Source organism: Triticum aestivum, chromosome 6B (genome assembly GCF_018294505.1).
Source record: "Triticum aestivum cultivar Chinese Spring chromosome 6B, IWGSC CS RefSeq v2.1, whole genome shotgun sequence".
In the NCBI taxonomy this organism is placed as follows: domain Eukaryota; kingdom Viridiplantae; phylum Streptophyta; class Magnoliopsida; order Poales; family Poaceae; genus Triticum; species Triticum aestivum.
Genome location: NC_057810.1, coordinates 711561835 through 711562263, shown reverse-complemented (window position 1 = coordinate 711562263; position 429 = coordinate 711561835).

Below are 429 nucleotides of genomic sequence, written 5' to 3'. Positions count from 1 at the left end.
GGAGAGCAGACCTCCCACTCGGGGGCTTAGCTGCAGCCCAGTGCTCGCCTAAGTTTCTGAAATCCTACCGAGTGGAGAGCAGACCTCCCACTCGGGGGCTTAGCTGCAGCCCACTGCTCGCCTAAGTTTCTGAAATCCTACCGAGTGAAGAGCAGACCTCCCACTCGAGGACTTAGCTGCAGCCCAGCGCCCGCCCAAGTGTCTGAAATCCTACTGAGTGGAGGGCAAACCTCTCGCTCGAGGACTTAGCTGCAGCCCAGTGCTTGCCTAAGTGAATTGGGGGACAAGTCAATGGCAATAAGCGCTTCGCTTTAACCTGCAAAAGACACCTCAAACCAAATGCAAACATATTCAGCGACGAACCCAAGTTCGGATAACACCTAGCGGAACCGAAAGTGCTCAGGCACTAGGCCTGTTAAGGTTTGTCGG